Source organism: Ursus americanus, chromosome 7 (assembly GCF_024610735.1).
Source record: "Ursus americanus isolate L20-20 chromosome 7, mUrsAme1.1.p, whole genome shotgun sequence".
NCBI classification, from domain to species: domain Eukaryota; kingdom Metazoa; phylum Chordata; class Mammalia; order Carnivora; family Ursidae; genus Ursus; species Ursus americanus.
The window spans coordinates 17,152,933-17,179,069 of NC_142133.1; the positions used below are offsets into that span (position 1 = coordinate 17,152,933).

At 41.1% G+C, this 26,137-nt stretch overlaps 1 long non-coding RNA gene across 1 annotated transcript in view; it reads right to left on the reverse strand.

The window, feature by feature from the left end:
• Positions 1 to 399: 399 nt before the first annotated feature.
• The window catches only part of LOC148109634 (uncharacterized), a 112,286-nt gene continuing 86,548 nt past the window's right edge, over positions 400 to 26,137 (reverse strand). The window contains exon 3 of the long non-coding RNA XR_015725174.1: positions 400 to 655. This is a non-coding gene — a long non-coding RNA (uncharacterized LOC148109634). The remainder of the gene's footprint in view (positions 656 to 26,137) is intronic.

Here is a 26,137-nt window from a genome sequence, read left to right on the forward strand (position 1 = left end):
CCTGGCCTGTGACCAAGCATTTCTAACTCCAGCACATGGCCCTGTTTGGAGACTCCAAACCCAGCAGATTCCTGTGGCACATCCTGCTCCTCTCCTCCCGGGGAAGGAAGGGGAGTCTCCCCGGATCTGACGCTTGCTGGGCCCCTGCTCTCAGGGGCCCAACTGTGCCGTGGATCATGGTTATGGCCACCCTGAGCTGAGAGCCCACTCCTCTGCTCAGTCTTTGCGGCCGTCTTCCCTGCTCTGATACCTGGGAGTTCTGCTGTTCTCAGGCACCCCCGGTCTTCCTGTGACCCCGAGGGTCCTGAGACCACACTGTCCCACCCCGTGCTTAGCCCCCAGAGTGACGTCCCTCACTGGAGCGGACTTCTAAAAGTTCTGATTTTGTGGTCCACGGCTGTATCACTTGCCGGTAGCCGGCCAACGGTGGCTCTCTCCCCCCACGGTCTACCTTCCCTATGTCACCTCAGATTCATTTCTCCGCACCTCCTACCTTCCAGACAGTGGTTGCTTTTCTGTTCATAAAGTTGCCGCTATTCTTCTCTTCATTCTCCAGTTGAGTTCGTAGGCGTTCAGAATGGTTTGATAGCTGTCTAGCTGAATTCCTGGGACCAGACGAAATTTAGGTCTCCTACTCCTCCGCCATCTTGGGCTCCTAGAATCCACAATAATGTTTGACCAAATATCTGAGTACCATGCCCTGGCCAAGCTGACACCCTAACACCGACCATCACATTGTAGAACTTTACTTAGGTACATTTTAGACCCACTCACTTTGTGGCACTCTCTTTCTCTTTTATATTTTCCATATCTGTTTCTTTATGCAAAATTTTGGATAATTTATGTGACCTACCTTTTGCTTCACTAATTCTCTCTTTATATCTAATCTTCTGTTAAACCCATTCATTTGATTTATAATTTCACTTATCAAATGTCCTTTCTATAAGGTTTATTTTGTTCTTTTTAAAAAAGATTATTTATTTATTTGAGAGAGAGAGAGCAGAGCAAGTGAGAATAGGAGTAGGGGGAGAGGGGCAGAGAGAGAGGGAGAAGCAGACTCCCCACTGAGCAGGGAGCCAGATGTGGGGCTCAATCCCAGGACCCCAGGATCATGACCTGAGCCAAAGGCAGATTCTTAATGAACTGAGCCACCCAGTCACCCCTATTTGGTTCTTTTTCTAATACGCTTTGTCATTCCTCGTATTGTTCTTTACTCATTTTTCCCTATACTTTTCTTTTATTTCACATTCTGTTTCTGATACTTCTGTATCTGAAGTCTTTGATGATCTGATGTGCTAACTCTGGTTTCTGCTGGCTTTGGTCATAGTATCTTGTTTTCTTTTGTATATCATGATTTTTGATTATATACGATATTTTATAGAATTTTATTTCTGAGAATTTTTGAGGCCTGGAATGAAGGTAGGTTTCCTTTTGCCACATGCCTAAGGGCACATTCTACCCAAGAACACTTTAAGCTAAGTCCTCAGCCTGACCATCTAGATAAAGCAAACTCAGGCTATAAGCCTACTTACTTGATTATGAATTCTCAAGTGAGATTTTGTTTGCCCCTTTTACTTAGTAGTAAGATTGGAGGCAGAGAATTCTCTTTGCAGTGTCCTGGGGTATCTCTGAGGGTGAATCGATTTACTGATTGCTCCTCTTACACTAGAATAAGAGTGAGGCTTTTAAGGTCCTACTTTCATTAGATCTCCTAATAGGTGCCCCTCCCCCCAACTCTTGGAGGTCTCTGAACTTTGTCTCTTATCTTTGGGACTATGAAGCCATAAAAACCAAAGTTTGTGTTTATCCACTTCAGCAAATGCCCTCAAAGAAAAAAAAATCAATTTTATTGCTCAGCTTATATCCCTGGGTACTTTTACCCCTTTTCACTTCATTTTTGGCCTGAGCATTCCTCACTTTCTTGCTAGATCACTAACGCATTAAAAAAGATGATTGTAAATTTTATTGGGTTTTATGTATTTTTACCTACAGGGTTGGCCAGATTACCTAGTTTGCCATACCTGCTGGAAATGGACATCATTTCTACAGATGTACGAACATTGGTGATAAAGCTGCAGCTTTTTGACTTGTGGGCAAATCTTTATTAGATTTCCAGGTATTTCCTACTTTTGACTTGGGAGGCAGGTTGTCTTTTTAGCCAACTTCTTTAGAACTCCAATCTAGTAAGTGTTATCTTTACGAGATTAACTCTCAAACAGTGACTTAATTTCCAAGTCCCTCATGTTCTGTTAGGCTTAGGGGCGCACGGCAGCAGAGCTGAGTTACACTTGATTTACACTGATTCTTTCTCTCCTTGCATCTTTGTAAATCTTTCTGTTACATGAAAATTACACATTATTTAAACTGAGAATGGTTTTTTAAAATATACAGAATGAAGCGAAGTAAAATATGTGTAAATGGTTGTTTCATCAGAAAACATCGGTCCTTGATATATGTCAGGACACCTAAAGTCACACATGTGTTGTGAACAACTAAATTTATAAATACCATCACATGATATAATTTTCCCCCTGAACTGCAATAAATTATTACTGAAGTTTTAAATTCCTTCAAACTTTTTTTTTTAAAGATTATTTATTTGAGAGAGAGAGTGAGTGAGTGAGTGTGCACACGCAGGGAGCAGAGGGAGAGGGAGAGAGAGAATCTCAAGCAGACAGCCTGCTGATTGCGGGGCCTGACAGAGGGCTCCATCCCAGGACCCTGAAATCGTGACCTGTGCCAAATCAAGAGTCAGTTGCTCAACCAACTGAGCCACCCAGGTGCCCTTAAATTTCCTCAAACTTTTAAGGAGTGTTTAAATAGAGGATCAGCGTCTTTTATGAAACTAGGAAGAGAAGCTAAAATAAACCTAGCCTACCTTGCATAATGGCTGAATAGAACATTAATTGTAAAGTGGTCGGAAGCTGCAAAATCCAGTCTGCGCTGCTGAGACAGTGTAATTGTGCTTATTCAAAAGTACGAACAGAGGAGAATGACAAGTCACAGGAGATTAGCAGGGTTCTCCTGCCCTTCTGAGTGATTACCCAGCATCAGAGCTGGAAGAAACGTAGGAAGGGGATGGTAGAAGAAGATACAATATGAACTCAGACAGCCAAGAACCCACCTCAGAAGGGCATTCTTGATGTTATAAATGCCTCCTTAAAGAAAATGACTAACAACTAACTGCCTTTTGTCTCCTTTGCAACTCTATCCATTTGCGGGCATAAAGATAACACTTAAGAGTAATTCCGAAACAAAGCAACTACCTCGAAATGCTGGTGACTCCCTGTGAGCTGAACACATCTATGCTAGGGCATGAGCTTCTTTAGCTTGAAGGGAGGGTCAGCTGAAGCCACCTGCCCCATTAATGTCACATTATACAGACTGTTGAACCAGCTGTTACTTTTGGTGCTTTCACTGCATCAGTAGAAGCTACATTGCCTGTTGCTTCATCGACGTGCCTCCATAGACCTCCTGAATCCCATTTCTGTGAAAGGTAATTATTTCCAGTGCATTTCCTCACTGAAGTTTTATTGTTTTATTTCTCACTTGAAAAGTAGCTGTGCCCTGGGCAGGAAGTTGCTAAATAGTCTCATAAACCAATCTCTCTCTCTCTCTCTCTCTCTTTTTTTAAGATTTTTTATTTTTTCATTTGAGAGAGAGAAAGAGCATGCACGAGCAGGGGTGGGGGTGGAGAGGGGCAGAAGGAGAGGGAGAAGCAGACTCCCCGCTGAGTGGGGAGCCCAATGCTAGGCTTGATATGGGGCTTGATCCCAGGACCTGGAGATCATGACCTGAGCCAAAGGCAGACGCTTAACCATCTGAGCCACCCAGGCACCCTCTCTGTTTCTTTAGATAGTATATACATCATCAACCTCAAGTGAAAGAGATTTTAACAATGGGCTATAATTATCCCCAAAGTATTTTCTGCCTAAAAATAATTACTTTCTGAAAGTTTTACCTTTTCTTCAACAGCAATAAGACTAGAGACTATTTTTCTTCATGGGGCTCCACACACACACACACACACACACACACCACAAGCTCTTTTATACTTCTTGAGATTTACTGCTGATGGAGAACAGCAAGACTGCCTTGCGTTGTGGTGGGGCTGCTGGGCAGCAGGCTAGGCACACCTCCTTGTATACCCTAAACTTGTGGTGACTTATTCACATTTGTGCTCTCATAAAATTACAAAGTTCTGCTTGTATTGCAACTTCAGGGTACCCAAAGATAGTTAAGCCAGAAGGAGTGCCTGGATGGCTCAGTCGGTTAAGCCTCTGACTCTTGATCTCAGCTTAGGTCTAGATCTCAGGGTTGTGAGTTCAAGCCCTGTATTGGGCTCCACACTGAGCATGGAGCCTACTTAAAAAAAAAGAGAGAGAGAGAGAGAAAGCCAAGTCAGAAAACATTGAGTCTACAAATGTCAATGACCAGGTATTTCTAAACATATGGAGTTTACTTGGAATTCTAAGAGCCTTCGAATAACTGGATCTCAGAGTTAGCATTTTACATAATTCAGTATATTTCTTTTCCATCTGTTAAAGTCTATAGAGAGCAGACTTTTATATTTGTTCTAAGAACGAAACTGGAGACTCAGTTCATTGAAATTTATCTGACATCAAATATCAAGACCAACCATGAGAATTGTTAATTTGCTGCTCAGACCTTTACATTCATTGGCTTTTTTCCTCCTTGGAGCATTAATTCTGAATACAAAAGAATCCATCAAAGATCTCTCTGCCAGTTTTCATAGTTGCTTTTAAAACAAGTTTTTCATGTTCTTCTTATAAATAGCTCTCCCCAGTGATGGAGTCTATATCCTTTCAGGTATCAGAGAAAAAAGAGGACCTTAATATCAATAGTAAAAGCACATGTATGTGGCATCTTTGGGAGAATTTCAGGTCTATAGAGTTATTCAGGCCCCAATAATCCAGATCTTTAGTTTTTCCTTGTACTCTTTTTGGGGAAAATACCTCTCTTGATCACTGCACTACTGGAAATGGAGTCAATGAAAAGATTCAGTAGAGTTATTATGCTCTCTATTCATCAAAGTTTGCTAAAAGGAATGGTTTTGCCCAGTAGCATGAAATACAGACTCCAGCATATTACAGTAACCTGGGATATCAGTGGAGATCCCTGGATACGAAGGAAAATTAGGCTCAACTTTTAGCACTCTACCCTTGTGTTTTGCCCTTCAAACAACACACATACAAAAATTAATGATTAAATACTCAACAAATACAAAATTTACCAAAGGTAATTTCTATTTCAAGAAAAGAACTGAATCACCTTTTTAAAAAGCTGCAGCATTTGGTTTTTAAATATACATTCTCTGACTATTTCAAAGATAATTTTAAGTTGTAGTATATATTCCATGGGTGGTGATGTTGCGGGGGAGGGGTGGGACAGTAATAACACTGTATTAGTCTGGGCAATAGCAAACAACTTCCAAATCTTTATTAACAAAGGTTTCTTTCTTTTTCTTGCTAAAGGTCCACTCTGGGTCAGCAGGAGGGTCATGGGAGGGTGGGGGCTCTGCTTCACATTATTCTCATTTAGGGATCCAGGCTGGTGGGGACTCCACCATCTGGATATTGTTGGTCACTGGAGTGGTGCAGAGGGAGATAAATAATTAATCACACACCAGCTCTTAAGTGCTTCTGGCCAGAAGAGACATATGTCACTTTCTGCACATTTTATTAACCAAAGTTACATGGACATTCTCTAAAATGGGTTGGGCCTGGAAGGAGAAAAGAACCAGATATTGGTAAACCATAGTAATGCCTACTATAGGTGTTTCCATTTTTTTTATAAGTCTTTTTATGTTTCAAAGCATTGACACATTCAATGAAGAAAACATTGCCTATCAAAATGTTCGTGTTGCATTCCCCACCCACAGGACCAGCTTCAGGGTATCCAACCTATGCAGTCATGCAGGGCTCCTGTTCAGAATGGCCCATGCTTGGGTTTTAATGCTTTGCTGTTGCTGTTTTGAAATTCTTAATAATTTCATCTCTGAGCTTGTATTCTCCCCCCCCCCCAAATGTGGTTAATGCAAAAAGGTGGTTTTATTAAAGCAAGGGGACGGGACCCTTGGGCAGAAAGAGCTGCCTCTGAACTTGTATTCTTCAAATGAAGTCCGATGGTACAGTGGAGCATGTGTGTGAACAGAGGAGATACACACAGTATGCATGTCCCCTGCTATTCCTTACTACCTCCTTTGCAATGTAGCATTCACGTGCCTCAGGAGCACAGGATTCCAGCGGCCCCACAATGTGTGGGAGTTCAATGAGATTCAACGCAAGTAAAAAGTAATCATGTTATGCCTACGCCTAAGTAAACAGGGGTGCTGACAGCCCCCAGGGGCTATCAGAACTTGCTCAGGACACAAAAAGATGGCAGTAGTAGTCTAAGAAACACACCAGACCGCCAAGGAACCCAATCCCATCCTTTCTTACTCCTATTAACCTACCTGTGTCAGCTAACCACTACTAGTGAAAATGATGACATAGAGGGGAAGGGGAAGGGAAAGATCAGGCCACCCACAGCTCCCCTTCTTTCCAGTCCTGTCCTATTCATCAGTAGAAGGAACAAAGTGGTGGTAGAATGTGTACATCTCAAGATGTGGAATAAAAACAGTTGAGTTAGTTTTGTGTAGTGTTTCCACCGTTCTGGTAAGAACAAAACACATATGCATGCATGAGCTATGAAATACAAGTTATATCATTTTAAGGATTCTGCATATGAGTGAAATGCTCTTATATTTACATTAGAAACTGGCATTTCCCAGTATAAAAAAGGAATACTAAATTTTATGCCAATAATTTAAAATTTTACTTTCTCTTTTCTTAGAATGACATAACATAGCAAACAAAAACACCATGACAAGTAGAGAGAAAGACGACAGAAGAACAGAAGAAGTTTCATGCTTAGTGCCTTTAATGACACCTTTATTTTTTCTTTTTCTTTTCTTTTTTTTAACTGCTTGATGGACAAGGGGCCCTGACTTTGCATTTTGCTCTGAGCCTTGCAAAATTATGTAGCAGACCCTGCCCACTCACAAGTCCCAGAGATGCAATGTCCAGGAAGATTCATTTGAGCTATATATAAAGTGTGAGCTCAGAGATAATCAAATCCAGTGACTTTCAAATTTCTTTTTAGAAACAGAGCCCATTCTTCAGGGTGGAAGTCCAAAATGGAAAACGGAAAAATGCAAACTGCTTTGGTTCATCAGGATTTGAGCCCTGTTCACCTGACCTCTCTGTTCCCACACTTTTTGGGTGAGAGTGGGGGTCTCTGTGAAGCTCCTAGAGTTCCTCAGGGCACAGTGGGGAAATCTCTGATCCAGAGGGGCTCACAGAAGTTGAGCGACATGCCCAACCTCCTAATTGCTAATTTGGTCCTCTTTCTTCTGCTTCTTATTGCCACCCAAACCAGCTAGCAATCTCAAAGTGTGGGGGGACCACTTGATGGTCTCAGCACATCTGTGAATACTCTCATCTTAAATGGGGGTAGTAAAGCCTACCTCAGGGAGTTGTGTTAAGGATTGAAAGAGATACTGTAACTAAGTAAATGCTCAATAATTAATAGCTACAAGTTTATCATAATTATTATCTGTTATAATAGTAATATTATTATATTGTTATAATTCTTATTTAAACCTAGAGTCCTAACTTCCATAGATATTGGTAAAATTTCTGCTTTGTTTTTTAACCTTTTTTAAAACATGTATTTTTAATTTTGGTAAATCACATGTAACATAAAATTTACCCTCTTAACCATCTCTAAGCATACAGTCCAACAGTGTTAAGTATATTCATATTGTTGTGCAACCAGTCTTCAGACTTTTTTCATCTTGCACAACGAAACTTTATATCCATTAAAGAGCAGATCTCCTTTTCTCCAACCACCCAGCCCCTGGCTACCAGCATTCTAGTCTCCATTTCTACAAAGTTGACTGTTTTAGATACCTCATATAAGTGGAATTGTCTAGTCTAAGCAATAGATAAAAGGAGTGAGAAGCTACAAAATGTTTGATACATGGTAAAGAGGTACATGTTTCTTTTCTCAAAAAGAAAGGCAATTCAGAAACTCGAGAGAAAAAAGCAGAAACCAAATCAAAGTAAACTAAAATGAATGAATGAATGAATGAATGAATGAATGAATACATGCATGCATGAATGCCAGTCTAAACATGAAGTAGATGAGACAGATATGAGTGTAAGACTTTTTACCATATAACTGTTATGTCATTTTGGGTTTTGAATCACAGGAATATATTATCTCCTCAAAAAACAATCTGAAGCAAATCCACCTGAAGCCTGGATTTGAGAAGGAAGAATCCGTGTGGACTTCTTATTAGAAATATGGAAACTCTGTGCCCTTCTCTATCCCATGCCTTGTCCTATGCATCGCTTCCATTTGGTTTTTCTGAGTTGTATCCTTCACAGTAAACTGGTAATAGTAAGTCAAGTGCTTTCCTGGGTTCTGTGAGTTGTTCTAGCCAATTATGGAACCTGATGTTGGGGAGGTCGTGGTAGTCTGGATGCTCCATTTGTGGCTTGTGACCAAAGTAAGGGCAGTGTTGTGGGACCAAGCCCTTAATCTGTGGTGTCTGGGCTACCTCCAGGTAGTTAGGGTTAGCATTAAATTGAACTGTTGGACACCCTGTTGAGGTCAGAGAACTGGAGAACTGGCTGGGGAAATCTCACTAGTCTCCTGCCTCCACCCTGGCCGTCGTCGTCGTCTTCCTCTTCTTCTTCTTCTTCTTCTTCTTCTTCTTCTTATTCTTATTCTTATTCTTCTTCTTCTTTTTAAGATTTTGTTTATTCATTTGAGAGAGAGAGAGCAAAAGCAGGGGGGAGTTGCAAAGGGAGAGGGAGAAGCAGACTCCCTGCTGAATGAGTAGCCCAATATGGGGCTCAATCCTAGGACCCCGGGATCATGACCTGAGCCAAAGGCAGACGCTTAACTGAGCCACCCAGGTGCCCCCATAATATATATTTTACTTCTCTCCCATTATGAGAAGGAAGGCTCCATGAAGACTGTTGCTTTTTTTTTTTTTTTAAGAATGTTGCTTATTGTATTTACTTCTATATCCCTAGTGCCTACGACAGTGTTTGGCACACATTAAGCACTCAATAAATATTTATTGAATGAAAAATGAATGAATGAACTAATTGGCAAGCCACTGAAGACAGTCTGGTTGCAGAACAGAATGTAAATGTTAACCAAACTTAAGAACATTGATCTAATTAATTTTGGCAAAGATAGGGAAATAGAAGGGGTGGGGAGTAGAGAGGAGGGAAAGGCTGGGCATAATTAACCTCCTGTCAAAACAAGGAAGTCAGGAGATACTGTTTAAGTGGAAAAATAAATGGAGGTCCAACTACATGTTTTGAAGTCAAAGACGCAGCCAGTGGGGAAACTGAACATTGGGAGGAGGGGTCTAGGAGGGGTTGGAGGGGTGCAGGGTAGATAAATGAGCTGAGTCTTCATCTGACATGGCCATGTGTCAACAGACACCACTTAAGGTTCATGAACCAAGAATAGGAGTGTAAGTGCAATTGAAGATAGAGGGACCACCACCAGAAGAAGTATAACCTCTGGGGAGTGGGATTATTGTTCAGCAGGATGCAAAGAGTACTTTGATAAAATCAAATTTCTGGAGTGTTTTCCTTGAGCACCTTCTTGCAGGCCAGTCCCATACTGGGTATGAGAGAAAATACCACCCTCCACCCTCACCCTCGGGAAATTTGAAGTCCAGAAGCATGGGCTGGATGATGACACCTCAGAGGAAGAACAGTATAGGACAATACACAAGAGGCAGCGTGGAGGATGGGTCCACTGACAGCTCAAGGCATTCCAGAGGAAGCATGAGTTCATGCAGGCCTCATGCGTTGACTGTGAAGTTGGCCAGATGAACTTCCTGGTCTCCCAAACTGCCTCTCAGGAAGGCCAGCCACTGCTCTCTGTCCTTTCTGTGTGCCCCAGCCCTTCCCAGTAAGGGTGAAAAAGCTGACCTATACCAAGTAACTTGATGGAATATATGTGGTTCATGGCAGGGAAACTTAGCAAGAATCCAAACATACCCAACAGTGACAGATGGTACTTCCAGGAGAGGAAAAGTTCCTGGAAGACAAGCTGGTTCTAAGCATCACCAATTATTAACTTCTTTAAATTTCAAGTGTCAGAAGGCCCCTTTGACCCAAAACTTCTCTTCCATGGGCTTACAGGTTACTCAAAATTATTATTACTATTATTACTATCATTCAAGGTACACTCAACCCCTCCTGCCTCTCTTTGATGTAGAGGCTGTAGCTCTTAAAAGATTCATGTGTTAAAGAAACACCTATTTCTTTACTTCCTTTCAGTGCACTTAAATGAGGTTCTGGACATGCTTCACAGTGGGTTTGCATTGCAATTGCAGTCAGCATTGAAGACCTCTGTTCTGGCTGGAGAATGTGGTCCTATGAGATCCAGTGGCTTCTGCTTCTGTCAGGAGTACAGGACACTTTGCTAGTGTGGGGACCCTTCTACATGGGGCCCAGTCGACCCAGGGTCACAATGCAGTAACCTTCTCTGCCCTTCTAGCGTTTCTCCCTCAAGGTCAGAGGGATTCTTTGTTTTCCCAACTCCGCAGAATCTGACCTTTGCTCTCTTGACCTCATCTTATTCTGGAAGAAAGCACTCCCCATCCCCCTGTCTTATTGCCATTGAAGGCACTTTGCAAAGTCTCTTCAATTCATTCAGGATTTTACAAGACAGGGAGAGCCCTTGTCTTAGAGCAGCTCCTGCTTTCCACTCTGGTTCTGCAAGTTTCCTTTGTCAGTTCTCTTCTCTTTTAGAAGTCTCTGGAAAACTCTCATCTGGGGGCAACCTGCCCCTTCCATTCTCTTGGCTTTTAAGGGTTTTGTTGTTGTTGTTGTTGTTGTTTGTTTGTTTTTTTTGGTTTTTTTTTTTGTAAGAGTACATTTTACTTCAATGGGGTTTCAGGATGGACAAGAAGCAAACTTGGAACTTATTCCACCAACAAGAATTTCATCTGTTAAAATGATTCCTTTGCTCTACAAAAGTTTTACAGGCAGTATTCTTTGTAGGCAGTCCTCTACATGTCCATACAGCATGCTCAAAATACATACACGCAAGTTGAATATTAGAAAGTTGATCATCTTCTATGTTCTAAGGGAAGGGCTGTTTGCAGAAAGCCAGAAAAAATGATAAAAAGAATCATAAGTTTTTCTTCAGATACAATCTTCAAGTTATTTCCTGCTTTCACGCACGTTGTTTAATTTTGTTCTTCCCATTTAAACATGCAAAATACTGGCTTAAATTCAGTGAACATTAGACTGAAGCTGGCAATGTTTTGCTTTTAGCATTCTTAATGATTTCCATCTACCTCCATTATGTTGGTTTTGAGATCTATGTTCTTGTCACTCATTTTATAAAAATAATTGCTAAGTGAAAAAAAAAGAGCAAAATGCAAAAGAACTATTTGAATAATTGCAAAACAGTGCTGGACAAGCCAAGATGGAGACTCTGCCAGATTACACTGCTGATAGGCTAGACTTGCGTGCAGAAACTTAAACGCTCACGCATCGGTTCATGAAGAAAGGTTTGAATTCAGTGTACAGTACAGGTTGTTTAAGAGTTGTACAAAAGTTGAATGTCCCAAAGTCAAGGGCAGCCTAAATACACCGAGTCACAGAAGTGCTGAAGAATAACACTTGACACACAAGAATATATAATGTATAAGGACAGCACTCGCACATGTGAGCGTTTTAAAGAGGTATGCACGAAGGAGATTAAAGTACTGAGACATATCTTCCGTTAGATTGTTTATTGGGAATGAAGAAAATACATCCCTGAAAGTACAGATTAATTTGTTAAGCACAGGACTTTGTACCTCGTAGGTGCTCAATAAATATTTGCTTTAACTGATGTGCACCAAAGAAAGATTATTTAGTCGACTCAAAACCACCTAGGGATTTACGATAATGGCCAGTCCACTGACAAAATGCCTCTGTAATGTAGTGAATCTGATAAGACAGTAGGCATCTCCCTCATCCAGGCTTTTGTTCCCCAGAAAACAGAAGTCGAGCCCTCCGTGTTGACCATGATTGTTACTGTTTTTGGTTGGCTTTTCAAAACTCTAATTAACTTGAAGGATTTTTGTCTTAGCAAACAAATGCTCCTCCAGCACCAGCAACCTCTGCAGGATTAATCTCTTTGCTGAGAAGCTTTATATTGGCAAGAATTTATGGTGTCCCCTCCAGGGACAGGGCCTGCAGTGTAAGCACTGGTATTTTTGGTGTAGCAGTTCGCGCTCCTATATTACAGAAGTACTTTTCCCCCCCTTTTATTCACAGTGGCACTGAACTGCTTCTTCTCCAATAATGTAATATGCTAATGTAAATAGAAACTGGGTTCAGGGTAAGGGGAAGAATGACAGACGTTTAAAGTTTTTCAGGTTACACTATGTTGTTGTTGGGTGTTGTTTGTTTGTTTTGCTGGGGGGCGGGGAGTGGAAGGGGATTGTCTTTTAACAAAAAGAGAAAGAGGAAAGGACCCACCCTCAGCTACTTGGAAAACCAAAGACTTAACTTATGGCTCTAAGAAAAATGTGGAAAAGGCAAATTGGCAACTGAATTAGTCTCATTCTCCTAAGAAATATGGATGTAGAGCACACATTTCATCTGGAGTTAACCCAGTTATTGGACAGGAAAGATTTACTCTTCTCTTTAGGAAAATATGATAATGAAGACCAGGAATGGAATTCTTCACTTTATAGAAGAATTTACCACCGTGTTTTTATGTAATGGGGGAGGTTTCTGTACAACAAAGGAGTTGAGCCTGATTATCTCAGAAGTGGAAGCAGGTATATCAGGCATGCTGTCTCCAGTTGGATTTTAAAAAGCTTTCAACTTTTCAGGAACTCATCCATTATCTAAAGTAAAATACCTTTTGTGAGTTTTTGGAGAGACAGTACAGAGTATACATCAGACAGACACTCTGTCCTTAGCTTTCCTGGATTCACCATGAGAGCACAGCTTTTGAGATTTCTCTGGGCAGTATTTGGGGCTAGTCTTGTGGCTGTACTATAGTGAGATCATTTGACTTGCAGGTATCTTGAATTTTCTGGGTGGAGTTTTTAACACAGTTGATCAGTCTTTCCTGGTCCACTAGGCTAGAACAGAGCTAATAATCATGATGCTGAAAATAATAATGATAACAAATAGTTAAGGCTTACAAAGCACTTAGAATAGTGCCTGGCACAGAATAAATCCTCGGTAAGTCTTAACTATTCTTACAACATGAGATCCCCTCTGATATTTTCTACTCTAGTCTATTTCATCTTTAAAAATGCTGAGCCTAGTCTATTAAATGATTTCATTACCCAGTAATGGGTGGCAATTTGCAGTATAAAAACTATGAAGTTGAACCCCATGAAATTGCTGGTTTTATACATCAGAAATGATTAAATATCAGCAATTTCATATAATTGAATCAAATAGACGTCTATGTCTGCTTTGTTCAGCTTTATTGTCTCCAATGGACAATGACAACAAGCCAGTGAATGTGTACATACAAGTGATTCTTCAGTTCATGGACTCACACACACACACAGACACACACACACACACACACACACACACACACGCACACAGGGAAGGAGAGTCCTTGACATAAGAGTGTTCATTATCCTGGTCCCTAGATTTAGAAGTTTACTTTGTGAAGTAAAAGTGATCAAAATATGAAGAGTGATCAAAACACTAATACAGTGACCACTTATAAAATTAGTCCGTACTCCAAACATCCTTTCTTTTTTACTGGTAATGTCTACTTCATACTATTTTTTGGGGGCGGGGGGGGATCAGTTTCTCATGCATTATTAGATATGTACTTAAAAACACCTTGCAAATACATGAAAATTAACTGCAAAGTAAAGTGGCAAGTCTTAACAGAGGAAGATACAGAACTTCATCAAAAGAAAGCAAGTAAGGAGTACTTGAACCACATGCAAAGCCAATGGGAGAGTTACATCAAGTAACAATTGATTAAATACACATAATGAGCCTTTTGCAATATGAGAAACCCTTGGTATGCTACTAAGAATGAAACGAAATGAGCTGCAGTTACACACAATGGCACGACAGATCTCAAAATACACTATGCTCAGTGAAAGAAACTATATACTGTATGAGTCCATTGATTTGCAATTCTAGAATGCAAAAAAACTAACGTATGATGATAGAAACAGGATCAGTGATTGCTTGCGGAGGGACTGCTGACTGGGAACGGCACACAAGAGCTTTCTGGGGTGACGGAAATGTTCTATCTTGATATGAGTTCCCAAATCCAGTTGAATGGTACACTTAAGATGTGAGCATTTCATTATTTATAAAGTGTATCCAATAAAAAAAACTGTTTATTTATCTATGGCATACTAAGGTGGGGGAGTACTTGGGAAAAACTGACAAAGCCTCAAATATTTTTGCAAAAGATAACCCTTTTTTATGGCCATACCACAAAAGTCAAATAGGAATTGGTCTAAGTTATATGCTATCATTAAACAATTTTGTCAGAAAAATTACACACCTCACCAAATAAGAAATACTTGGTTCATAATTGTTGTAATTATAAACCACATTTTGTGAAATATGCATTAAAATATTCTTATAATTTGTATTTCTTTTTAAAAGTAAATTATCAACCAAATTTTGGTCCTCATTTTAAGTGGACTCACTTTAAAATTAATTCATTCACCAAGTTTTTATGGAGAGCTTACCATGTGCCCCAGCATGGTTCTAAGTGCTTGGGCTGTATCAGCGAACAAAAGGGACAAGGATCCCTGCCCCCATGTATGTTCTCACAGGGTAACAAGCAACACACAATAGAATCATAAAATAAGAAAATGAAGAAGAAAGGGGGACCAGCTAGAGCTAAAGCCTAGAGATGAGAGCACGCTTGGCATGTTTGAGAGATGGCAAAGAGGCCAATGAGGCCAGCACAGACAGACTGCTGGGGTGAACAGGAGAGAGGTGTGAAGGGACAAGGGCTGGATCATAGGAGGCATTTTGGAATTCTCCTGGTATGGTTCCTCCCACTTCTTACCCAATTATTCTTAGTAGGGGTTCCTTTGTGTGTGTGTGTGTGTGTGTGTGTGTGTGTGTGTGTGTGTGTGTGTGAGAGAGAGAGAGAGAGAGAGAGAGAGAGAGAGAGATTCTTTCACTACACTCTAGAACTATTTCCCTGGTTGTCCTGCAGTCACCTCAGAGCAGGATGTCCAGAACAGAACTCCCCAACCACTCTGAGCCACCCTCCTATGATCTCTGTCTCTGTTGAGGGCATATATTTCTACCCAACGCTTCAAGCTAGAAACCTGAATCACTTTTGTTTCTTCTTTCCTCTTATGCCCCAAAGTCCTACCAATTCTACCCCACAGGCTCTTGAATTCACTTTACCCCCTCTTCTCTATCCCCACAGTTTCTGCTACCACCATCTCCTACCCAGGCTCCTGCAAAAATCTCCTTCCAGCCCTCCACTTCCAGTGGAAGTCCCCTCCTGGCTATCAGACCGATCTCTCTCAAACCCGTCTGATTTCATAACTCCCCTGCTTAAAACCTTTTGGTAGCTCCCCACCAGCCACAGGATAAAGCCCTTGCTCATTAGGGGGGGACTCATGGTCTCTTCTTCAAACTCTCACACCCCTCTCTAGTCTTATCTCCACCCTGCTATGCTCCAGCCACCCCAGATATCTCACCATCACCGAGACATACCTTGTATTTCCATACCTTTGAAAATGCTATTTCTAAATCTTCAAATGCTTTCCCTCACTCCTGTGATCATTTGTGTATCTTTCAAGATCAGACTCAAGGGTACTCCACCATGATTCCCCCATCTCACCCCAACTTAGTCATTTAGGCCATTCGCCCTCTGTGCCCCCAGCACAGGCACACACGGCTCTGGGCTTGCCCTTATAATTATGAATGCAACCTCATCTCCCCCCTGTATGTCCTCATCTGCTAGAACAGGGCTCCAGCCTCTTGTTACCTCCTAACTACCTCGCTGCATCTTGCTACCAGACCATACCTGTGCTTCTAGTTCTCCCTGGGAGCTCCAACACAGCCATAGTTAAGTCCAGCCAATGCCAATGAGGTCTGAGATTTGTTTTATTCCACTTTTTTCGCTACAAGGAGTACAATCCTCCCATGAGTACCACCATGCATGTGTGCGGTGACAGAATTGGGCTTGAACCAATTCCCAAGTTGTGAGGTCTACATGCTATCCCCCTCCCCATGCAGATGTAGCTCTCTATTCAAGGTTACATTTACACACATGTAAAGTTCAAAAAACCCTTAAACTATATGTACTACATAGGTATCTCTAAATATATACTTATGTATCCTACAGCTATTTTATAGCCTATATATATATATATATATATATATATATATATATATATATACCCACATACACAAAACAAAAGCTCCATCCTTAGAAGGTTGTTTATACATGACAAGATTTCTGCCAACAGGTATTTATAGATCTGGATATCATTGCATACATATGTAACTGTACATTTATTGCTAAATGTATATACCATAGATAATTCTAGGATCTCAAAGCTAATCAGGGACTAACATAGCTAGATATGTAAGTACAAGTTTAGAGTTTCAGTAAGAACTGATCATCTAAAAATTTCCAATCATGCTATCAAGAGTCTCCCAGTCCCCAAAGTCACTTCTCAAACAAATGGCATGTCTGTCTCCCTACTGACACAGAGAGTGTAATTGTCTCAGCAGACTCATGTCCCCTGCTCAGCTCCTCTCTTTGCATGGGCGACAGCCATGCATCAGTGAGGAGCTCCCCTGCTTGTTCTCCCTGGGGTGCTGGGAGATGAGGGGTTGTTCAGAGCGCTGAACCAGTTCCCTTCAAGGCTTCAGGAGTGGGGGAGGGGGCCAGTGGCCTGAGGCAGCTCCTCCCGCCTCCATTTCTGCTGTTGTCAGAGAGCTTCCTGGCTTCCTTTTGTGATCAGCCGGTCTTGGAAAGGCTGCGGCAGATGGCTAATTACCATAATGCACAGAGCTTTTGAGGGTCCTGGGTGCAAACCCAGGCGTGACCAAGCCAAGAGCAGCTGCATCTAACACAGCATGTGGAGCCAACATTAGGCTTTACCCACACACCCATTCTGACCTTTCCAATGGGAAGCTGATGGCACGGTTCAGAACAGATGGCCAAGACAAACTCGAGGGAAAAGCCCTCCCGACCAGCTGTAGTGTCCCTTTTCCAGCCTCCTAGCCGAACAGCTCAGAGCTGACATGAAGCTCATTATCCCCATTGTATCTTTCTCATGGCGTTTATTCTCCGGGCAAGCACAAACCCTGGTAGTTCCATTCTTAGCAGTTCTAGCTATTGGGAAATTTGGTTTCTAAACCGAATGATGCTTCAGGCGGTTTGAGTCTGTCACACTCTGCCTGGTTTCTACCCTTGGCTAACATCTTTCCCCAGAGGTAAACTTCAGGAGCCCTACTCGATGATTTAGCCCTATCTGGTCACTAGAACAGTTCCTGAACTTGGAGGGGTATAAGAAGCTCTTGCCCAAACTCAGGATTTAACATGATGTCATACTAGCTACTCATCTGGTCTTGACCTTGAATGTTCAGAATTGGGGGGTGGGGGATATATCTATATTATTATTGTAACAGAATGTAACAAAATGTTTAGAAAATAAGATTCTTCTTCAAGGTGGGATCAAATTTTCGCTTAGGAAAACCCCTTGACATTAGTGTGGGGCAGGGCCTGGGTAAAATGACAAAGAAGACCCATACACTACATGTGTAAGGACTTAAAGTCATAAATCAAATTAACAAATTGTTAAACAAAATGTGTTCTACTCACCTAACTTGACAAATATTCCTTTTTAACAACCTGGAAGGGCAGGTTTGAATTTGGACTTCATGGACTCCTCAGAATTCTGAACCAGAACATAGTATTCTGCAGACAGCTGAGCCCAACCCTGGCTCCTGGCCCATGAACCGTCTCTACCTCCTGGGCTTTCTTCCTACCCCAATTCCAGCCCACATGGAGGGAGGCTTTGGCATACTTTCTGACAACCCTCCTGCCTTCACAGCCAAGTTCCAAACACACTCCTGCCCACAGCTGACATAGACGACATATGGCCATAAAGCCTAAAATGTTTACTATCTCATCCAGAAGGTAGGAAGGAGGGCAAATGTGGGACAGGTACGTCTCCTTGGCCAACTGGATACCTCATACTACATGGGGGGTAGGGGAAGCACAGACTCCTTTAAAGTATAGTGTCCAGAGGGGCCTGGGGCCCCTCTGATCTGCGTCTAAGAACCGTACTGCTTCTGGGAAGCCTCTTGTGGTAAAAATGTATCTCGTATCCTGAGGGCTTAAGAAATTAATAGGAATTTGGGTGTCAGAGAGTAGAGAAGGGACGGGGTTGAGCTATGTGCCAGAGCCACGAAGAACTTTTAAAAACAAGGATGATACATTTTTTTATCCTGAAGTTTTGTGCACTGCAGCAATATAACCCCCCTGCCACTCCAAACCTTCACTAACGTCTACTATACACACAATGACCTCGTATGACTTGGTGGTGACCAGTGGGGGATGGGGTGGGGGTGGGGTGGGTAGGAATCAAGGAGAAGGGCGGATTCAAAGTCTGGGCCTATATAGTCATAAAGGCAGCATGCACAGAGTGACAAAATGATCCCCAAACAATTAATTCTGCAGAAGTGGGAGATGAGAACTAAAATTGACCAGAAACTTGCCCTTAGGACTTTTCCAGAAAATTTGAGGAAGACACTGAACTTTAAACAAATTGCAGAATGAGTCAATCTCACATAGCTCTAAAGAGCAGGGTGACCCCAGTAACAGCATACATTTTTATAGCTACATATTAAAAGTATGACTTTCTAAAATATGTAATACATATTTAACATATTTAAAAGTACAGATCCTTTTTGAAATACGTCTTCTTTGGTGATCCATCTAATACTCTGATCCTCTCTATCCATCTTGCTTTTTCCATCTTTCCCCACCAGGGTCTTGATACCAGATGATCTTTGTTTCCCTGAGAATCATGATTTTACCCTTCTCTGAAAATTATTTCTACCACGCGGGACAACTCACTTCTAATCTGTAGTGAAGGTTTTTCTTACAGGGAATCACTGTTCTCTGCCCTCTGCACTGCACACGGAGACTGTAGTGCAACTCCAGACGGCCTGTGTGGACTCTTACCCCACGTACCCAGCTTCATTATCCTCAAAGATCCTTCGCACTGCTGTGGGCTCCTCCTTTATTTCTGGTCTATAGACATTCTATTCAATTGTACATTTCAAATGCTCACAAATTTCATCTTAAAGAAAAAAAATATGTGGAAAAAGCAACATGCATAAACAATATATGGAAAAAGCAATAGCACTATTTATAGCAGGGCAAAATTGGAAATCATCCAAATATCTAATAATGAGGTAATAGATAACCTATGAAATTTACTCAATGGTATATTTTGCAGTGATCTTAAATGGTAATTATAAAGGCCATTTAGCAACATGGGTAAGTGGTTTAGTGAAAAAAAAAAGCACCTAAGTTATTTGTATATAATGATTACAGTTATATAAAAGAAAGACATAAAAAGGACTATAAGGAAATACCCTAAAACAATAATTCTAGGGTTATAGGATTTTGAGTGATTTTTTTACCCGATCTTCCAGTTTACAAATTACTATAATAATTTAATGAAGTAAAGTTATTTAAAATGTAATTAATTTAGTTTTTAAAACTATCAAAAGGTTTATAAGGAATCATCGGAATGTTAAGCAAATTTAGAAAAACAGGTTTCATTTACTAATAGCTTCACAAATTAAAAATGTGCACCCTATTTACATGTTTTTATATAATTTTTAATCGTTAAAGGACTTTAATGAAAACATCATTGATGAATTTGCTTTCATTAAAACAAAGAAATTAAAATTATAATAATAAATTCTGGTTTGGGTATAAATAAAATATTTAAAATTGAAATAATGGAGTTCTAGTATACCTACTTTTTAAATTTTCCAATATTTTTTCAATTACTCTAGTGTTCTGGGGGAAAATTAGCCATTAAAATAAATACATAAGAACTAATAGAGGGGGCGCCTGGGTGGTGCAGTCGTTAAGCATCTGCCTTCGGCTCAGGGCGTGATCCCAGCATTCTAGGATGGAGCCCCACATCGGGCTCCTCTGCTGGGAACCTGCTTCTTCCTCTCCCACTCCCCCTGCTTGTGTTCCCTCTCTTGCTGGCTATCTCTCTCTGTGTCAAATAAATAAATAAAATCTTAAAAAAAAAAAAAAAACTAATAGAGAGGTGAACATTTTTCCTTTTGCCTCAGGCTCCAATATGAGTTGGCTCAGCACTATCAGATCCTGTCTTTTAAAAATTTTTTATATTTTGCTTGCAATGGGTTTTGATTTTTAAAAATATTATTTATTTTGATTACTGAATTTCGGGAGCTACCTTAATTTTGTACCAGAAATTTATTTTCCTCACTGTAGTGCTATCCCTGAATCACAAAAGTCCAGGATCTGCTGTGGTAAAAATGAATTTTTCAGAGTTGAGTTGGGGAATATAAGTATGAAAAGGTACCCTTTCAATCAGACTGGGAGTGGAGAGGAAGAGAGTCTGGAAACATTTGCACATTAATAAAATCTCACTTTGTCACATGTTTACTGGGTTCCAAGTAAGGGTTCATTAAGCAAAAGACTCCAAAGGTAAAAGAAAAAAGTTTGAAAACCACTGATTCACAAAGGAAATTAATGGGAGAGCTGGGACTGGAACCCAGGTATCTTAATTGAGATTAGAAAAAACTGTGAAAAACAGTATTCCTTCACAAGAGTCACTATAACTAACATCATCTCTATCGCGCCTCCCTTATCCCCACTCCCCACCACCCAACCCTGAAGTAAAAGTCAACTCTGCAAAGCCTTTTCATATCGAAGCCCTATAGCTCAGAAGCCAATGCCCGATTCAGAGAACACTTAACACCGGGGAATCTTTCAACCCTAAGAAAAAATATAGCGTTCTGCTCTCTTTTAACCCTAGTAAAGGAAAGCAGAGTAAAATGAAGTAGTGATTTCAGTGGATGCTGCCATTTGATATCCATTTACCCCAATCCTATTTGTAGTCTTAGGTATCTATCCTTCCCCAGTCTTGATCCATGCATTTGGGGGCTTCTTCCCAACCCCTCTCAATGTCAGAGGTCAAACCAATAAGTGTATCCTATTGGCTTCCTAGTGTGGTCACATGACCCAATCAGAGCCAATGAGGAAAAAAACAAGGCTTTTGCTAGGACTTCTGGGAAACAAAATCTAGCTTTCCTAGGTGGGACTTAAATCTGAGAGAATGTGTGATCTGGAGTTGGTTTGGCCCTCATTTGACTATAAAAAAAGCATATGTTTTAAACTGAAACCAACCTGGAGCAGTGCTGACTCAAGAGATACAGTAAGAGAGAAATGGAGTCCTGGTGTCATGTTAAGCCCCATGCACTGATGCATCTCCAGTGCCAGCATTAAGCAGAATTTTTCAGTCACGAGTCAAAGCTTTCTTTTTTTGCCTCAGTCAATTTAGGTTGGATCTTCTGTCATTTGTAATCCAAAGAGGTTTGATATGACTGGCAACGATACAACTGGCAAGATTTTGTGTTTCTTAAATAAGGGATTGGGCCAGTTGGAGTATTTCTTTGAACTTTGTTTTATGTTTATTTTCTTTTGTTTTATAAATATTCACATTAAAGAATAGTTGATATTTATGCTGTTATTTTCATTACAAGTTCATAGTTTTATTTATTTAAAGATTATTTATTTTAGGGGCACCTGGGTGGCTCAGTCAGTTAAGTGTCTGCCTTTGGCTCAGGTCATAATCCCAGCATCCTGGGATCCAGCCCTGCATAGGTCTCTCCACTCGGTGGGAAACCTGCTTCTTTCCCTCCCTCTGCCATTCCCCCTGCTTGTGCTCTCTATGTCAAACAAATAAATAAAATCTTAAAAAAAAAAAAAAAAGATTATTGGGACGCCTGGGTGGCTCAGCCAGTTAAGCATCTGCCTTTGGCTCAGGTCATGATCCCATTGTCCTGGGATCAAGTCCCACATGGGGCTCCTTGCTGGGCAGAGAGCCTGCTTCTCCCTCTGCCTGCTTGTGTTCTCTCTCTCTCTGACAAATAAATAAATGAAATCTTTAAAAAATATAAAAATAAAAAAATTAAAATTAAAATTAAAAAAGATTATTTATTTTAGAGAAAGAAAGTGTGAGCTTGGGTGAGTGTGGGGAAGGGCAGAGGAAAAGAATCTCAAGCAGACTCCTTGCTAAGCCTGGAGTGCAACGCAAAGCTCCATCTCATGACCCTGAGATCATGATCTGAGCCAAAATCAAGAGTCAGACGCCCAACTGACTGAGCCACCCAGGTGCCCCATAAGTTCATAGTCTTAACAGAAAAAGAATAAATGAGTAAACCATGTGCCAGATTATCAGAGATTCAGCTATTTGCACCCAAGGAAAGCCTAATCCTTTGACCTTCTTTATGTAGTAATAAGCCAAAAAATATCTTCATTCCAAAACCGGGTGAATTCTCATCCCGAAGGAGATGCATTTAATTAAAAAGTAACTGGAGAAACAACAATGGATTAAAATATCAAGTAATCCTTCAAAAAAAAATCAGGTAATCCTAAAGAAGGTAGGAAAAACAAAAGGAAATTTAAAAGGTGGACAGGCAGGAGGGGAGGCTTGAGAGCCAAACCAGAGTTACTTTCATTTCTCTAGGCTAAGGCCAGAGTTGGTCCTGGGGAGCCTGCTAGGAGAAGCCACCTGGCCCAATTATGGGAAGAAGAAAGAGTCTGGACTGAGGAACCAGGCACCCTCTGAGCCACCATGAGAGCCTCATCTCTTCAAATTCTGTGGTTCCCAGTTCAAGCTCCTCTTTTGAACTGCAGCTGCTCTTGGAAAAGGTAACCCATTAAAACACTCTGTGTGAAAGAGTTTATCAGATGTCTTCCTGCCTGTCGGAAAGAACCTAATAATTTGCCTGGGAAAGAGTGAACATAAAGGTTGGGTGGAGAAGGAAAGACAGTGTGAAAGGGAAAATTGCAGGCCCCAGAGACAAGTTTATTGACTTCCTTTTTGCTGATGACCAGCTCTGTCTACGGTATCGTGGCACCATTCAGGAGTGCAGAGACAGGCTCCACCCAGCTGAGAGCTGTTGGCTTGGCTGTACCGTATATATAATGCCATGTAATGACTGGTTGGGGTTAATCAAATATAATGCCCAACCCAGACCTATTAAATTTCACCACAAAAGAGGCCTTAATCAGTCTTTTATCAGCTTGGTGCTCTGGCCTAAGAAGACTGCTTTTGTTTGCCCGTATAAGAGACAACGGGAGAGGCAGGATCAGCCTGCTCTCTGGAGTACAACAAGTGAATTGTCCACAAACAACAGACCATTCAAGGCCATGGCAGAGGAAAGGCAGGAGAAGCTGCATGAATCTACAAAAGTGCTCACTGTTAATGGTCATGGCCCCAAGTGTTTAAATTCAGGCCACATTCCCACTAGAGCTTCCAAAATATAGGCAGGACAGGAACAAAAAGACTCCAGTGTACTCCATGTAAGTCTATCTGGCTTTGGCCCTCTGCAGGACATTCTCGTTTGATACTTGCTGAAAAGGGAAAGGAAAACTGACATTTGGTTCTCTTACTAAGTAAAGCCCAGATCTCCTGGAGCTTTGATGTGCTTCACAGGCTAGGAATTAAAGTGATGAATATAGGTTCTATGCCAAACTACACCTGTCCCATTGCCCAAGCACTCTTGGACTGTGGAAGGGACGGGAGGAGAATGGAGACAAAAGGCAGTGAAGAGGGGAAAGAAAAGAGGGTGATCTTCCCCAACCCATTCCTTTCCGAAAGAGGGAATGGCATTTAAGCCACCTAATTCAATCCTATTCAGTAAATATTTTGATACTTTCTAGGAGGAAGGCTGAGACATATCCAGGTACAGAAACACACAAATTAAAAATCCATCTTCTCTGCCTAGAATGGGAGAATGTTATGATCAGTAGGGGAAGAAAGGGATAAAGAAAGGGGGGGGGGGTAATCAGAAGCGGGAATGAAGCATGAGAGACTATGGACTATGAGAAACAAACTGAGGGCCTCAGAGGGGAGGGGGGTGGGGGAATGGGATAGACCAGTGATGGGTAGTAAGGAGGGCACGTATTGCATGGTGCACTGGGCGTTATACGCAACTAATGAATCATCGAGCCTTACATCGGAAACCGGGGATGTACTGTATGGTGATTAACATAATATAATAAAAAATCATTAAAAAAAAAAGAAGAATGGGAGAATGTTAAAGCCGGAAAGGTCTCAGATCATCTCTCTTTATATTGTCGTGGTCTTCAAAAGATGGCATAGGTTTAAACAATGCTAGGAAACATAGCTGTATCCCATAGGAGTAACCTCAAATTCTGGGATATCATCACAGAGCTGCTGTGGGAATGTGTCGTGTCACTGTGAAAAGAAAGATCGAGAATTACTGATCTTGTCTAACCCAGGCATCTTACTGGTGAGGAAGTAGAAGTTTCAAGAAAGAATGTGGCTTGTTGGAGGCCACTTAGCTACTTAGTAACAGAGAGGGAATTAGAACCCACATCTTCCAGTGCAGGACTCAGTCCCTTATACTACAAAGTCTCACCACTCAGGCTTCCCGGAAGATGCATGTCCTGAAGATCTTGAGCAAATCATTGACTACCTTGGATCTAGCTATCCTCACTCATATGTCACCCACTAGCTACCAAATCTTTTGTGCCCATCACTTCCGGTTTTCAGAGTTTAGATTTTGTGAACCAAGATTTTCCCTTCTGCTCCAGATGAAACTTTGCTTGGGACTGGGAGTCTGTAAAGGAGTAGGAGGAAGAAGAAAGGATAAAGGATGGCAGCAAAGGAGAAAGAGTAAACCTGTGGTCCCTGAGCTCCAGATTAGTGTGAAGGCAGGGGCGGCAGCTGCCTAACCTGGTCTTGCTCAAAACTGCATTCAAATGTTTGGGGGCTGATTGATAGGGGAACATTCCTGTGACCAGGTGGAAGAAAGATCTGGAAGTGATTCTATTTATGGAAGGTTTACTAGATGTATGCCTCTGAGGATGAAATGAACAGTGCCCCGTCTAGATGGCCATTAGGGGTGGGATGGAAGAGAAATGAGAAAGGGGCCAGGGAAAAATGAAAGTCATTCTGTGAACTGTGAGGGGTGCCAGTGGTCAGAAGTCTTCGGCCATTCTCATTTGTCATCTGGTGTGGCTGACCTCTACTTTGAAATGTTTCAGCTTCCCTAAAGATGCTCTGAGGTGTAATTGCAGATTTCCATTTTAGGTTCTTGCTCTCTCCCATTCTGCTCTAGACAATCAATTCGAAATCCTTCCTCAGGCAATGTGCAAAATGCCTTTGCTGAGTTGATGAAGGATCTGTGGTGTGGCCCATGTGAGTTTATCAATTTTTTTCTGCCTGTAATGGGAGTGGTTATGGCAAAGCAGTTATTAACTAAATTAGATCAACAATTTGGGCTGGTGGGGCTTGGTGACATACCCCCTTTGATAACAATTTCTTTATAAATTATATTAATTATGACTTTGCCTTGCACTGCAGTAATGGAACTAGAAGCTTTCTATTTTCTCCCAGGCTTCAGTAGTAATGCTGTCTTGGGTTTTTACTTATGTTCCTGGCAATTAAGTGCTATCTCAAAACATAAACACAATTTCCTCTTCTTAAAATCATTATGCAAGGAGTGTCATGTGAAAGCTGCTGTTACTTAAAATATGATCTTGTAAAATAAATAAAGGGGAGCTCTCGTATTTATAAAACTAGCAAGGAGCTGTTATTAAAAATCTTAATAGAGAAAACTATGCTATCCATTCTGTTTTCCTTTTTTTTTTCTTCCTCCTTCCAAAAAGAATAGAGTCGTTCCCTTTGGGATATTTTTAATTGAAGAGGAAGAAGATAAACAAACAAAGCTTTTGACTGTGGTTGAAATATGGACAAAAGAAAACAGAAATAAAAAGAACTGTCACATGCACATCTCTCTAC